This window comes from Choloepus didactylus, chromosome 13 (genome assembly GCF_015220235.1).
Source record: "Choloepus didactylus isolate mChoDid1 chromosome 13, mChoDid1.pri, whole genome shotgun sequence".
Classification (NCBI taxonomy): domain Eukaryota; kingdom Metazoa; phylum Chordata; class Mammalia; order Pilosa; family Megalonychidae; genus Choloepus; species Choloepus didactylus.
In genome coordinates, this window is record NC_051319.1 from 10,093,762 (window position 1) to 10,109,684 (window position 15,923).

General features: G+C 40.4%; 1 long non-coding RNA gene and 2 pseudogenes across 1 annotated transcript; 1 reads left to right on the forward strand and 2 right to left on the reverse strand.

Annotated features, from left to right (window-relative positions):
• The first annotated feature begins 3,971 nt into the window (after window positions 1-3,971).
• On the forward strand, window positions 3,972-5,106 carry LOC119508420 (annotated as a pseudogene).
• Window positions 5,107-8,567: 3,461 nt separating this feature from the next.
• On the reverse strand, window positions 8,568-11,316 carry LOC119507618. The gene is made up of 3 exons (XR_005211332.1): window positions 11,167-11,316; window positions 9,315-9,583; window positions 8,568-8,703 (listed from the first exon to the last, which is right to left on the reverse strand). It is a non-coding gene; the product is annotated as an uncharacterized LOC119507618 (long non-coding RNA).
• Window positions 11,317-14,500: 3,184 nt separating this feature from the next.
• Window positions 14,501-15,923, reverse strand: part of LOC119508421 — a 37,734-nt pseudogene continuing 36,311 nt past the window's right edge.

A 15,923-nucleotide genomic window follows, 5' to 3' on the forward strand; every position in this document is an offset into this window, starting at 1 on the left:
CATAGTATCCTCTTATAATTATAATTCTTTTTATTTCTATGGAGTTGTTAGTAACATCTCTCCTTTCATTCCTGATTTTAGTTATTTGCATCTTCCCTCTTTTTTTCCTTTGTCATGCTAGCTAAAGGCTTGTCAATTTTATTGATCTTTTCAAAGAATCAAATTTTGGTTTGATTGATTCTCTATATTCTTTTTTTGTTCTCCATTTCATATATCTCTAATATTTGTTGTTTCCTTTCTTCTGCTCACTTTGAACTTAGTTTGCTCTTCTTTTTCTAGTTCCTCCAGGGGTGAAGATTAGGTCTCTTATTTGAGCTCTTTCTTCTTTTTTAATGTGAGCATTTAGGGCTATCAATTGCCCTCTGAGTATAGCCTTTGCTGCAGCCTGTAAGTTTTGATATGTAGTGTTCTTTGTTTTCATTTGTCTCAAGGTGTTTATTTATCTCCCTTATGTTTTCTTCTTTGACTCACTGATTACTTAAGAGTGTGTTGTTCAACTCCATATATTTGTAGATTTTCCATTTATCCCTCTATTATCAATTTCTAGTTTCATTCTGTTGTATTCAGAGAAGATGCTTTAAATAATTTCAATTTTTTAAAATGCACTGAGACTTGTTTTGTGACCTGATATGTAATCTATCCTGAAGAATGATCCATGTGCACTTTAATGAAAGTATATTCTGCTCTTTTGGAGTATAGTGTTCTGTATATGTCTGTTAGGTCTAGTTAATTTGTTTATCTATGACTGTTTTAAATGCTCCCTCATTTATAGTGTTGTTCAAGTTCTCTGTTTCCTTATTGATCTTCTATCTAGACGGTCTATCCATTCATGAAAGTGGTATATTTAAGTCTCCAACTATTTTTGTAAAGGTGCTGTCTATTTTTCCTTTCAGTTTTGCCAGTGTTTGCCTCACTGGGGCACTGTGATTTGGTGCATAAATGTTAATGAATGTTTTTTCTTGTGGGTGTATTGACTCTTTTATTAATATATTGTGTTCTTCTTTGTCTCTGTAACAGTTTGTTACTTAAAGTTTATTTTGTCCACTATTGTATAACCACTCCAACTCTCTTTTGGTTTGCATAGAATATTCTTTTTCTGACCTTTCATTTTCAACCCACTTGTATCTGTGTCTAAGGGAAGTCTCATAAACAACATACATGCATATTGTTGGATCATGCTTTTTTATCCATTCTGCTAATCTCTGTCTTTTGATTGGGAAGTTTAATTCATTTACATTCAGTGTAATTATTTGCAAAGCAGGACTTAATTTCAGCCATTTGTGCTTTGTTTCTTATGCATCTTACATCATCTTTTTTGTCCCTTTCCCCTTTATTGTGGCCTTTTTGTATATAGTCTATCTTTTGAGATGTAACTGACCACTTTCTCATTTCCATTTCTGAATATATTATTAAATAATTTCTTTGTGGTTATCTCAGGGTTTGTGTTAAACAACTTAAGTCTATAACCTACTAGTTCAAAAAGATACCAACTTAACTTCAATAGCATGCACAGGCTCTGCTCCTATAATCCTCTGTTTCCCCTCTTTATGTTGTGTTTGTCATACATTATATCTTTATATTTTGCATGTCCATAACATTTCAATATGATTCTTTCTTATTCAGTTATATTTTAAATCTTATAGGAAATAGAGAGGAGAGTTACATATTGAAGATACCAGACTGTTGGGTTTTGCATTTACTCTTGTAATTACCCTTACTGTAGATCTTTACTTCTTCATATTTCTCCAAGCTACTTTGTCCTGTCCTTTCCTTTCAACCTGAAGAACTCCCTCTAGCATTTCTTGTAGTGCAGGCCTCTTGGTGATGAATTCTCTCAGTTTTTTGTTTATCTGTGAATGTTTTAAATGCTCCCTCATTTTTAAAAGATAGGTTTGCCAAATAAAGAATGTTTAACTGGCAATTTTTCTCTTTTTGAGTACCTTAAATATGTCATAACATGCCTTCTTTCCTTAATGGGTTCTGATGAGAAATTGACACTTTGTCTTCTTGAGGACCCCTTATCGGTGACAATCATTTTTCTCTTGTTGCTTTTAGAATTCTCTCATTACCTTTGGCATTTGACATTTTGATTAGTATGTATCATGGAGTAGATCTATTGTTATCTTTTTTGGAGTTCATTTGCTTCTAGGCCATGTATGTTTATGTCTTTTGTAAGATATGGAGTATTTTGGGCCATTGTTTTCTCAAAAATTCTTTCTGACCCTTTTTCCTCCCCCCTCCCTTTTGGGACTCCCATAATGCATATGTTGGTGTGGTTCATGTCATCCCACAGGTCCCTTAGGTTTTGCTCACATTTTTTCATTCTGTACGTTTTCTGCTCTTCTGACTCTGTGATTTTGATTGTCCTGTCTTCTAGCTCACTGATTCTTTCTCCTGCCTGTTAAATATGCTATTGATTGCTCCTAGTGTATTTTTAGTCTCCCATTTTGTGTTTTCCATTCTCATAAGTTCTGTCGTGTTCCTTTTTAAACTTTCTAATTTTTGCTCAAGCATTGTCTTCTTTATATTCTTTAGTTCTATATCCATATTTAGTTTATTTCTATCCACATTTTCCTTTAGCTTCTTGAACTGATTTAGGAGAGTTGACTGAACATCTTTTATTAGTTGTTCAGTGTTTGCATTTCCTCTGTTGCTTTAATTTGTCCTGTGAATGAGCCATCTCTTCCTGTTTCTTTATAAGGCTTTTGATCTTTTGTTGATGTCTGGGCATTTGATTATTTTGATGTTCTAATTCTGGAAGTCAGTCTCTCCCTCTTGTCTAGGGTTTTTGTACAGGTTGGCTGTGTGTTAAGGCTCTTCTTCAACTCTTGGTCCAGTTTATACTGAACTTTTAGAGCAGCCTGTGTTTAACAATAGGATTTTTTAGGTCTTTTTGCACCTGCTTCTTGCCCTGGGTATACGCATTTACTTTTACAATTACCCTATTAAGTGTAACTGTTTCCCTTCCAGGAGAGGATTTCCTTTCTTTTGTTCCTCCTCCAGGAGTCCTGGGTTGTTCTGTTTGTTTTCATACAAATTCTCCTCTCCAGTGGTTACAATTTGCTCAACCCCTAACCCCAATCTCTGGGCCAACTTTTCATTACAGCTTTCAGTCCTGGATTTGCTCTGTCTTACAGAAGTTCAGTTTCCCCTTTTTGATCAGCTTTTCTGCCTCTGGTAACTTCTGCATTAGAGAATCCCAACCCATGGAGCCAGATGAGGTCAGTTTTCAAAAACACCCAATTTTTTCATTTAGGTGCACTAGTAGTTAGGGACCTGGCTGAAAGGATGCATGGCTTGGCAGTAGCTCCACCATGGGTCACTTTGGTTTCTGAGGGGATTGCTACGTATATGTATGTACCCCAACTGCTAGATCCCCACTGCATGTGTTATTTTTTGGTTAGGAATTGAGAGTGGTGGTGGGGAGAGAGATGGGAAGGAGCAACTGTTTTCTATAAAGAGCACACTAACAGTCGCTGCAATGGGAAGACAAAATTTTGAAGATAATTTGGTATAAATTAAGAGTGTATTTCTTTCTTTCCTTTTGTGTTTTCTCTACACATAAGTTACAATGAAGTTGCTATATGTCATATTTTTCTATTGAACAACTATTTCTTTAAACCACACTAAGTCTGTGCCACATGGGGCCCCAATTATAATCAAGTTATACATGAAACCAGTGGCAGCAAAACAAAGCTCAAATAGGAGCCTATGTACATAGCTGATTAGAACCTTATTTAGCAGAGACCCATTTTGCCAACCTTTCCTAGATCTGCTTGGATAAGAACAACACCTATATGCCTGCTATGTATTGATGTATTTGAATGAGAAAAGTATACTGGACTGATGTTGACCATATCATTATGCTGATGGAAGTGTTCAATCAAACAGATGTGTGCCTTTGAATAAACAAAGATATAGAGAATTAACTGGAATTTTCGTTTCATCTGGATATCGCCTCTTAGAGAGACATGGTCATTGACTCAAGTGTCAAAACTCTAGTAGGTTTGGTGCAAGGCATGCTGGTAAGTCATAAGAGTAATAAGCCATAATTGGCTGACCAAGAACAAGGGGACTAACAGATAAATGATAGGATGGGTGCCTTAGGGCAAAGGATGCCCCACAGTCCAACTCATAATGTTCAAGGAAGCACAGTGAACTCTGACTCAGTGGCGTATTGAGACTATTTGACACGAGTGAATCATTTTTTTCACAACTCCCTCCCCTATATGACAAAATTATTTTTAGTAATACTCATGAAACAAACTGAGTAATAATAGTGGCTGGAAAAGAAACACAGCAAAATTTTTCTTTTATTTAATTGCCTATGCATAATCATGCCAGTAAAAAATAATAATACTAAATGATATAGTACATCTTAAATGATATGAAAGGAAAAAAGGTAATGTATTCATACTTTTAAATATACATTAAAAACGTACTCTTCCCCCCCTCCCACGTTCCCTCCAGTCACTGTCGCTTCAGTGCCATGGTTCCTATTGGAGCTCCCGGCTCAGGGATGGGGTCTCAGGTCTCCATGTTACTCGAGACAAAGGGCTTGAGGAGATCAAGGAGACTGGCTTTTCCCACAGTCAGATTACCCACTTCCACAGCCGGTTCACCAGTCTGGACAAAGGAGAGAATGGGACTCTCAGCAGGAAGATTTTCAGCAGATTCCAGAACTTGCCATCAACCCACTGGGAGCCTGGATCATCAATGCCTTCTTCCCAGAGGGAGAGGACCAGATAAACTTCCGTGGATTCATGAGAACTCTAGCTCACTTCCAACCCACTGAAGATCATGAAAAAAGCAAAGATGTGAATGAATGGGCCAGAACCGCTCAACAGCCGAAGCAACAAATTGCACTTTGCTTTTCGACTATATGATTTGGATAAAGATGACATGATCTCCTGTGATGAGCTGTTACAGGTGCTACGCATGATGGCTGGAGTGAATATCTCCGATGAGCAGCTGTGCAGCATTGCAGACAGGACCATCCAGGAGGCTGATCAGGATGGGGATGGCGCCATACCTTTCACAGAATTTGTTAAGGTTTTGGAGAAGGTGGACATAGAATGCAAAATGAGCATCCAATTTCTTCACTAAAGGACTAAGACTGAACTCTTCCTTGCTTTCTAGTATTTAAGAACTTGAACTTGAGAGTCCTCCTGTCCACTAGCCCTACCTCCACCCCAGTATCTCCCTTCTCCCAAAGTAGTACTGCTGTTGCATGACAACCCTAGATATGTTCTGTCAGCCCAAACCTGCCTTTGGTGTAAACAGGGCATTACAGAATGGTACACCCAGTCTATTTCTTTTCAGTATCCATTCACTGGTTCTCCATTTATAAATATCATCTTCCCCTGTCCTGCTGTTGAATGCCACATACCATTCAGTGTGAGAAAATGAGAGAGGGAATCATGCCAAGAACCAGCCAGCCAAGCTCTTTCGCTGGATGTAGACTTGCCATTCTGCCTTCCCTCCAGCCAGGCTTCACCATGCTCCTTCAACCCTTTTAATATGTCCTTTGCTTCCTATTTCTCTTTCACCAGTATGCCAATCACTTGGTCTTTCAATCTCTTGCTCTTTATTAAGCCTCAAAATCCCCCTCTGCTCTCCTGGTACCCCAAGCTATGCCTATTAAAAGTATTTCTGACTTGGCAGGATAGTTCAGTGGTCTGGCAGTTTTTCTCTACATTCACTCTTAAATGGGGCTCTGGATGTTGCCTTTCCAGGAGCTTTTCAGTAACCAACACTTCTCCCAGAAGAATGTGACTGTCTCTTGGTCCCTGCACTCTGCTCTATCATCAAAGCGCTGCTAGATAGAGATGTTCTTGAAAGATGGTGGCTCTGACGATAGGTGTAGAGCCAAGTCTTTTAGGTGGCTTGTCCGGGTCACTCTACCTCTGGCCTCTGATTCTCAACATACATTCCTACATGGTTACCCTTCTTAGTGCAGTGTTGGCTCTTCAGAAAATAGCCATACACCTGGAGATTTGCTTAGTTTGGGGGCACCTTCGCCACCAGGATGGCTGCTCAGAGACTGATAGTATGCTTGGAGACTTTCTCATGGCCTTTTGAACAAGGAGGTTGAGCAACTTGTAAAGCCTCCTGTAGTCACACCTCCGCAGCATGGGCTTACACCTCAGTGTTATGTGCACTGGAATGTTTTTCACTTCACTTTTCCAAGAAGAAAGATTAGTGTTACAGAAGTGCCTCACCTATCCCAGTCCAAGAGATTTAAAGATTGTCCTTGGTGTCTTCAAGTTTTGCACAAAATTCTCTATGAGTTTTACCCTTAGCAAATGATTATGCTGGAAGCCAGTCAGCTCCTAAAACAAAGCCACAGTACTGAATGTATTGTAACGTTAGCTACCTGGTTACATTGGCTTCCTAGCTCCTTGTGTAGATCCCTGCTAATCCCTTAGAACAAGGGGTCTGCCATTGGTGGCACAACCTGAGTGGCATTAATAGACCTTTGAGCACGATAGAGCAATTTCTCTGCCAATGTCAGCTAAGTTTAGACCTCATCCTAATGTTTCCGTTAGAGTCTATTCATTCATATATCTGGCCTTGGCTAGCTTTCTCTGACTTGTTGCTTGCTTCCTTGCTTTGGAAGATTATCCAAGATGTGCACACAATTTTTTAGGAAGGGAATTACTAAAGAATACCACTGCAAAAGGATAGGAAAGGGGTAGGGAACAGTGGAGTGGCCAGGCTGGACAGCTAAAATGTAAATGAATGATGAATTCTTTGTGAAGTATCAGTCTGACTTAGTGATCATGTGAAGTAATATAGGAATTATATAAAAGAGAAGAGTTGTCTCATACTGATCTGTTAAAGAGGTACTTCAGAGGCTCCTTGACTTGCATATTTAAAGTTCCTAAAATTATGGCTTTTCCCCCCCCTTTTGACTGTATAGCAAACTGTTTTAATCCACAGTTGTGCCTTATTGCTCCATTAAAGTTGTGTTCTTTGATCCATCAATAAATATGGTTAAAAAATTTACATTAATATATTTCTGGAAAAAAGAAAACACATATATACACGTTGGTCTTTTGTAGTAATGAATCTCACAGCTTATACTCTGTTTCACTCTTTTAAACAGATATAAAAACTCCAAGTGATCACATCTCTTCATGTTCATAGTCACTGTGTCATTGCTGTTTATTTTGAATCTACTATTTAAATGCAAGAACATCTGTTGCCATAGGGGTTGGAGATACCAACTTACACTCAGTTTTCTCAAATAATTTCCAATACTTCCAAACTTACTCGGTTTGGAAACAAACACGTGTGTCCAAGTCCACACACGTTGGGGCCCAGCTGTATAACTAGGAGTTCTCAGAACTAAATTCCATGAAAAATACTATGTTTACTAAAGGGCAATAATAAAAATGTGCAAATTCGAAGCTTACATATATATTATTAAAATTCAACAGTAACCACAACAATTGTTTAGAACTTAGACCAATAAAAGATTTTTTTTTTTAGGAAGAAGTATTTATCACTGACATTGTTTAGGATGGTGTGCCAGTTTGGATGTGTTGTGTCCCCCCAAATGCCATTATCTTTGATGTAATCTTGTGTGGGCAGACCTATCAGTGTTAATTAGATTGTAATTCTTTGAGTGTTTCCATGGAGATGTGCCTCACCCAACTGAGGGTGATAACAGTGGTTGGATAATTTCCATGGAGGTATTGGCCCGCCCATTCAGGGTGGGTCTGAATTAAATTACTGGAGCACTATATAAGCTCAGACAGAAGGAGCAAGCTGCTACAGCCAAGAGGGACACTTTGAAGAACGCACTGGAACTGAGAGAGGAGCTTCAGCTTACAGAGACATTTTGGAGAAGGCCTTTGGAAGGAGACTTTTGCTCCGGAGAGGCTAAGAGAGGACAAATGTCCCAAGAGCAACTAAGAGTGACATTTTTGAGGAGCTGAAGCCTAGAGAGGAATGTCCTGGGAGAAAGCCATTTTGAAACCAGAACTTTGGAGCAGACACCAGCCATGTGCCTTCCCAGCCAACAGAGGTTTTCCGGACGCCACTGGCCATCCTCCAGTGAAGGTACCCGATTGCTGATGTGTTACCTTGAACACTTTATGGCCTTAACACTCTAATTGTGTAACCAAATAAACCCCCTTTTATAAAAGCCGATCCATCTCTGATGTTTTGCATTCTGGCAGCATTAGCAAACTAGAACAGATGGTCTGCATGTGGTGATAATAAAAGTCAAACCAACTTTTAGTTCCTTGTATTATTGTTTTTGAAGTCGCTGCAGTCAAAGCACCCACTTATTCCCTGCACCCTAAGGTCACTGCTTTCACCTCCTACCTTTCTAATGCAACTGTTCAGGTACATTATAGGCTAATATTGATTATAGGCTAATATTGTCTATTTTGATAAGGAGAGTAAGGAGAGCACAGCAGCAGGAGTCTCTAGGTCACTTCAAGATGGGGGAAATGGAGTCTAAATCAAACAATAGATATACACAATGGAAATCGGAAAAGAAGGTTACAACTTATTGGACACTCAAGACTGACACAAACCTTACCTGCTCATAAGAATTGGACATTTAATTTTCTGCCCCCGTCTGGTTCAGATCGCTCAGGACCAAGCAGGTAAGGTGAACATCTGGTGAAAGTTCTTTGGTTTCTGCAGTTCAGTGGGGCTGGAGCAGGCAGAGGCCAGCTTCCAATAGTCCTTCAGAACGTATTTTATCAGATGATTAGTTTAGACGGTCAAGGTCTTCTAATCAAGCAAGTATGCTTATGTTATTATTCCAAAGTTGTAGCTATATAAAGTGAATATTAATTTTGGGAGGTCCTCATCTCTCTTTTTCACTGAAGAATTAAGGAAATGAAAGGAATAAAAAAAGAGATGCTATGACATGCCATTTCTTTTGTTACCTTTTCTTGGGTTTCTGATGTGGCCATAGTCATTGGGCCATTTCACAAATTTCCCAGGTTATTATGTGATTATAGTGCCTCAAAAATCACCTGCTCATCAGGCTCCTGAGCAAACGTTGATTTTAAATTACTATAACCCCCATTTATTGATCACTAATTGTGTTCTGGGTACTGTGTTAAGCTTTAGCAATGAAAGTAATAAAAATCACTGGTCTTTTTGGTGCAGATTTACAAAAGATAGTCCCCCATCACAAACAACAACAGCAAACAGACAGAAAACAGCTCAAAGGAATTAGTCATAGTCCCAGCTGATAGGTTTAATCACACCAAAGCATATGTCAGAGTCAGGAAATACCACAACGTTAAGAAGATTACAAAGGATGAAAGATGACTATAATTACTTACATTTAACTGAAAAGTATAATTGAAACACATAATTCACTTCCACTACTTAAGTTCCTGGCTTAGTCCCTTTGAGTACGACAAGTTGGGAAAGACTTAAACTCCTCTTCACACTTCACTAGCCTAAGATTTCGGGGATCCTGGGGAGTGTGGCATTCAATGTGACAAACATAAGGCTCTCCTTGGTCCCACACGTTGTCTGGGACATTCGAAGGCTCTGAAACTGTACGCTGGAATACGACGTCTTTGACTTCTCTGGGTTGGGGAGAATTCTAGGAAACAACAGGAAAGGAAACATTTTTATGACAATGTAGTAAAACAGAATCCTGTAACAAGAAAAACATGGGATTTAGCAACATGATCTGAATTTGAGCCTCATATCACACCTAACTGGGATTTGGGCTTTAGCAAGGTCACAGCCTCTCAGATTATTTCTGTCTGTGAAATGAGGACAATGATACTATCCTGCTTCTCTTGCAGGTCATTTGTGAAGATTACAGGAGATGAAGCTCTGGGAGCACTTGTGTTAGGCCATTGAATTTACAAAGAAAGAGGTCATAGTCAATAAACGCATTCAACCTTCCATCTCAAATGCATGCTGAGGGCCACAGTTTTTCTGCACAACAGACACTTTTAAACTCCAAAAGCACTTTATTGTAAAAACAATTACTTCATGCAAAGCAATCTCTTGATTTCTTTAAGTTGTCCTTCATAAACAAAAATGTTTAGTCATTTTGTGTCACACAATCTGCTTTTAGTCTTGCTCTGATATTCCACTGGGCCAAATGTAGAAACTGGGAGAAATTAGGCAAGAAATAAAGAGGCTGGATCAGATTCTGACCTCGTTTCAGCTTCAAAGAGGACTGTGAGAATGATGCAGGTTTTAGGGTAAAGGGGGTGGGAATGAAGGAAAGGAGAATGGGAGGATATTTCTAGCTCTGTGAAAATGTCCCTGGCCAGGAAACAAAGCCTTAGGGCCTCAGATTCCAGAAAGGCATTGACTCAATGTCACCATGATCCCACAACATCTCAGGCCTCTTCAGAGGTCCTACACTGACACAAGCCCAATTTGGGGACCCACACCCTATGAGCCACACAGGACTTTGTCCATTTTGCTGCAGCCGGCAGCCTGGACATCAGAAGCCATCAGAAGAGCATATTTACTTAGGTTGTGGCACGGCTGGCTTTACCACTGAGTTGGTATTTGCTTAAGCCTCAAAGCAAGTAGATAAGGAAGTAATTTGCTTAGGCTGTCAACCCCTGGGGCTGTCACATTGTTTTGGTGTTTGTTTGCCTTGGTGTGTTGGGCACATTTGTTTGTGTGGATGGGAGAGGACATGGTTGCACTACATGTGTAGACGGGGTCTCTCAATAGATTATTTCAAAGAATAATTCATTTTTAATGATCTATGTTTAATATAAAATGAATATTTCATTTGGAAGGAGTAGGCTATAAGATGAATCATTTCTGGGCTTACTAAACTCCTGCTTGAGAGAGTTTTGCCCACACTCACCTTTTCCAATTTGCATTTTGCTTTGATACCATAAAAATGCTCTTACCTAGGAATGCACAGGATACAAAGGGAAAATAAGTCAGGAGATCTTTGGACATTGATTCTCTGTTATTTGTCTAACCCTGGGTGCCTAGCACTTATGTTGGCACAGTGGCCTCCTCTCACCACCCCCAGGGGTTAAATGGGGTTGTGCATGCTTGGAATAGGACTCAGTTTCCCCCAACCCCCTTGCCTTCATCATTAGGGACTAAGAGAGAGCCCACATACCGCAAGTAACCCACCCTCTCCCAGCAGCGATCTGGGGGAGCCCTGTACCCAGAAGACACTAAGATCTAAATTACCATTGCAATCTTTTTGGAGAGTCTTGGGAGGCTGGGCACTTTGAAGAAAAGCACAGCATCAATAAGGGCACCAGGGCAAGGGATTAAAATGTGGTCTTGGGAACCAGATGGCCTGCGTTTGAATCCAGTGCTGCTGCTTGCCAACTATTTCCTTCAGGCAAGTCTGTAGCCTCTCAGCACCTCCATTTCCCCATCTGTAAAGTAGGAGTGATTCATGTTACCTATTTCATGACGTGGTTGTGAGGATTCACTGATTTAATACATGTAAAGCAATTGTTTTCCTTCCCTAATCCTTTGACCAAAGGAACTAAAACTTGGAAGGGTGTTAATAGAGAAAATTAGGACTTAAGAGCTCACAGAAACATTCAATATGGTAGCCACAATTCTAAACCACAGAAACAAGCCTTGCTAAGGCAGAGTTCTAAAAAGGAGGAGATCCCTGAATTTGCCCGCTCTGAGCCCTGACACTGTCTTTCATCATCCTAGAGGATCTATCAGATCAGGCATCTCAATTTGATATTACTTAAGGGTTCTTCCACCCAGGACATTATGAGGACAACAAAAGATATTGCTGGGAACAAAAGAACTGTGAAAATTCTCTAATTCTAATTCTATGAGAATTATGTACAATTTACTTTGTACAGATATACTATCCAGATATACTTTATATAATATATACAGTAAACATAAAGGACACAACTGCTTTAGATTGGCTTCAATTTCTCTTTACTACAAAACCAGTAATAAACTCTTTCCCAGTGTTAACCACTGTTAAGCAGGACTGGTTCAGATGTGGAGCTTCTTAGGTGTTTTCCAAGTTGCTCAGGGCAATGCTGTCTGTTGGGTGCTGCTTGGTGGGTGCTGCCTGCCTCGCACCGTTCTTTCCAACCACCCATAGTTCTTGGTTTTTGCTAGTTGCTAACCCCAGGAGTGGCTGTATAATGTTATAGTTCCTTTGCTCCAATTGAGAACTCTCTGTCTGTCTTACTGTATTGTTTAGAAAATGAAAGGGATAGCAGTGAAACCCCTCTTATGTCAGAAAGAACCACTTCCTGCTTAAAGTGGGAGCTAAAAATGGATCTCCTGTTGTGCAGAAATATGGGTGCCATCATGCTTTCTCTGGAACTCTTTTGAAGATCCCTCTGGCAACAGGAGTGGGGCGTTAACTGTTTAATTTTTCTGGGCCCGATATCATATGGTATTCTGGTTTGCTAAAGCTGCTTAAGTGCAAAATACCAGAAGCAGATCGGCTTTTATAAAGGGGATTTATTAGGTTACAAATTTATAGTTCTAAGGCCATAAAAATGTCCAAACAAAGGCATCAATAGAAGAAAGGCCGATGGCATCTGGGGTTCCTCTGTCACATGGGAAGGCACATGGCTGGAGTCTGCTGGGCCTCCCCTGGGGTTAGTTTCTGGTTTCCATGGCTTTCTCCACAATGTCTCTGGGTTTCTGTCTTAGCTTCTCTCTCACACTTCTGTGCACTTTGCTTGTTTCTCCCAGGGCAATTCTCTAACCATCTGGGGGTCCTCTCAGCTTCTCTGGAGCAAACTCTGGATTTCATCTCCTAGCTTCTCTCCTGGTTCTGGTTTCAATGGCTGTCTCCAAAATGTCTCTGGGAGTTTTCTCTCTAAGCCTCTCAGTCTGTGTCAGCTCTGAGCTCTCTCTCTGTGAGTTCTCTTAAAGGACTTCCGTAAACTAATTAAGACCCACCTTGAATGGGTGGGGTCATACCTCCATGGAAATAATCTAATCAAAATATCCCACCTACAATTGGGTGGGTCACAACTCTATGGAAATAACTTGATCAAAAAATCCCACCCACAGTAAGTCTGCACTCACAAGTCTGGATCCAAAGAACATGGCTCTTGTGAGATACACAATAGACCCAAACCAGCACATATGGGTTGCTCACATTTCAGGTAAGTTCTCTCACAGCTTTCTCCTTTCCATGTTTACTGACGTGAGAACACCTTTCCAAGGTCTTGGTTCCAGATTCACTGCTGGAACCAGACCATGCCCAGAATCTCCAAAAATCCTCTGCAAAGCCCAAGCTTTCCAATTTTGAGGATCCTTGACCTTGAGTCAGTTCTCCCACTATCAGATTTAGCTAATATGGGGGTGAGAAGCAAGTTGATGAATTTGATTTAGTAACATTAGTGTCAAGATCTCAACTACCTGCCCTGAACAAATTTGCCACTAAAAAAGAACATTAAAATTGGAACTCCACCCTTTAGTTTGAGGCCCCAAATCAAATGAGCTGTCCATCTCCACCTTCTGTTATAGGATCTGGTCATGGTCCCACACAAATCATTCCCTAGAAAGCTTGTGTGGCAGAAATGTGGATAAAGTAGTGGTTCTTAACATTTGGGGAACACCAAGATGTTTAAAGCAATGAGCCCCTTCTCCAGAAAAATCATACATCACAATTTGCATGAAATCTTGGAAAGTTTTGCACCCTCCACCCTGCTCCCAACCTTGGACTCCAAGAGGTCTGTGGATGTAAAGAAGAGGTGGAAAATAGGGTTAAGGATAAAGAGAAAGTATTTGCTTCACATTCTATAGAGAATGAGAAGCGCACTTGCACTCCATGGAGAGTCTGTAGTATCATCTTTTGTCCTTGTTTTTTTCTTTCTAGAAGCCACCTATGAAAGCACCTTTGCAATGACACAACTTTAGCCCAGGTCATCTCTAAGATCCTTCTCCATGATCTGTGCTGAGGAGAAAGCACCTCAAGCATTCACTTCCCAGTACAGAAGGCTTAAGCTACAGTCCTTGGAAACCGTCTCTTTCAGATAATCAATAGAGTTCTTTTGAAACACATACTCTATCTCCAGCACGGAAGTAGGTACTGGGGGAAAGAAGACATATCCCAGAATATGTAAGACACAGTCCCTAATCTCAGATAGATTAAAATCTCCTTGGGGACTATAAAACAAAAACACATTAAAAAAAAAAAAAAATGAGAGTGAAACTGTGTGGTCGGAGGTTTGTCTTGGTCTAAGTTCAGAATATTTTATAAAGGACTGCATGCCATGTGAGCTGAGGGTCTATAAATCATAAAAGGGACTGGAACTAGGCTTATTTTGTTTACTACTATTCTTCTCAAAGAACACTTTCTTTTACCCCACCTCCACCTTAATCCACTAGAATCCACCTCTCAAATATTGCCTTAGCAACCATTTACTGATTAACACTAACAAGCCAAACAGGTCAACATGAATACTGCCGCCAGAACTCTGACCACTGGCTCTGGCTTTCTTCTATATCATCGCAGAGTTTCAGGGTCAGAAGCCACTTTAGACATCACCCAGGCCAAACACACTTCCGTTGCTTAGGAAAGAGACCAGTTCTCCAAGAAAGGGTCACATTCTCCATACTTCCCAGGAAAGTGAAATTGGTGGCCATGGAAGTCTGTCAGCAGAATCAAGCTTGTACCTGTGAAGAAGCAGGAGACATTAGGGCACTAAACACAACTGAAAAATTTCACTGGTGTGAGTAAAACACAATCACCTCAGAGATTCAGGCTGTCATAATGCTGAATTGTATAGCCATGGCCACAAGTTGAATTAGCCCTAAACCAACCAAAAACCCAGATCACCAATCTTGTAATCAGTAAGCCTAAATCTTAAAGTTGTTGTGGAGGTTCAGAGGTTGGCACCCAAGCCCACCCTAGCCCAACCTAGAGTTCCTTGAGAGCAAAGATTGTGCCTCATTCATTCTTGTGTCACCAGGCCTTGCACATTGCCTGGCTTTCAGTAGCTAGCTCAATATGGCTTCATTAAATTGAATTGAATGAACTGAATTGTACTGAGCCATAAAGAATTAGTTGTAGTGAGTGAGAGCAGCATAAAATACAGGAAATGTATCAGGGGCTGGAAGAGAATAAAAAGATGACTAAGTCAACAACCCTCCTCACCTCCCCAGTGTCCTTGGGATCTCTCAATCCAGAAAGAAATATCCATTCATAAATATGGTGAGATAAAGGTATCGATTCTAAGTGGAAATAATATTTGTAACAGTTAACATGTATTACGACATTTGCAAATGTCAGATAACACACTAATTCCTCACATTGAACCTGCCCAACAATCCTGCAAATTAGGTTCTCTTATGATCTCCATTTTGCAGATGAAAACACTGAGTCTTATTCTCAGACTTAGTGAAGATCAGTAAGTAAGAAATGGGATTTGATTTTGGGGAAGAGGTAGAAATTGAGCTGGGTTTCCAAGGATGCGTAAAACTGATCTCAATATTCAGGAAAGAAAAATAGGAAAGAAATATAAGGAGACATTGTCAGAGAGGCAGGAAGAGGACCGGGACAGAGAGACATCACAGCAGCAAGAAGGAAGTAGTTAACAGAGTCCATTGTAGCAAAGACGGCAAATGAGACAAGGATGAACTTTCCATTGAATGTGGCAACCGGAGGTCAGAGCTGACAATGGCTGGGGTGGAAGCCAGATTGCACGGGCTGGAACAAGAATGAAAGTCAGAGGCCCCAGGAGGAGACTTGCTTTTAAGCCACTTGATAGAGCGAGCCCAAGTGAGGAGGGAGCGGAGTTGAGGAGGGTTTCTTCAGGATGAGAGAAACTTGTGCTTGCTCACAGAAAAAGAGGCAAGAGGCAGCAATGTGGGAAAGGTTGTGGATGCGAGACAAAGAGGCATGGTGGAGATGGAGGAGGTTTACCTTAGAAACAAAAAGGAACAGATACACAACAAGTACTGCACCTGGGCAACCATCTTCTTCTCACTGCCTA